Genomic DNA, 462 nt, shown 5'->3' on the forward strand with positions numbered 1-462 from the left:
GAAGTCATACATTGACAAATTCGTAGATAATACCTACAGTGAAATCTACATAGAAGAAAACAAACCGAAAACTTCAACAAGATACAACTTGTGTCAGACTTCGACCACTTGTCACCAACCAAGAAAAGAACCATAAACGCTGTGCTCAAACTCAGGAAGGCCAAACCGATGACCGAAACAAGGAAAATGCCACCAGTGCTATAACCGCTACTGAAAGCTGCAATGGCCATGGTGAATGCAATTAACACAGTACCACACCAAAAGACAGAGACAGGAGAACAGACAAAGTAGCCAAAGACGAAGAAATGGTGAACACTAACAAGCCTCAAGCCCAAGCATGTTACGCAAAGAAACAGATTATCTGTAAATTCTACCTACATGGTACCTGTTGGCTCAGGGAAAAGGGAGCAAACTGCAAATTTGTCCATCCCAAACACCACCAGCTAAACAAGCTAGATGACC

General features: G+C 42.4%; 1 long non-coding RNA gene across 1 annotated transcript in view; it reads right to left on the bottom strand.

Moving 5' to 3' along the window:
* LOC128250801 (uncharacterized) overlaps nt 1-456 on the bottom strand; it is a 1,747-nt gene extending 1,291 nt beyond the window's left edge. The window contains exon 1 of the long non-coding RNA XR_008266782.1: nt 34-456. This is a non-coding gene — a long non-coding RNA (uncharacterized LOC128250801). The remainder of the gene's footprint in view (nt 1-33) is intronic.
* Nucleotides 457-462: the final 6 nt, after the last annotated feature.

The sequence above is a fragment of the Octopus bimaculoides genome, chromosome 25, assembly GCF_001194135.2.
Source record: "Octopus bimaculoides isolate UCB-OBI-ISO-001 chromosome 25, ASM119413v2, whole genome shotgun sequence".
Taxonomy (NCBI): Eukaryota; Metazoa; Mollusca; class Cephalopoda; order Octopoda; family Octopodidae; genus Octopus; species Octopus bimaculoides.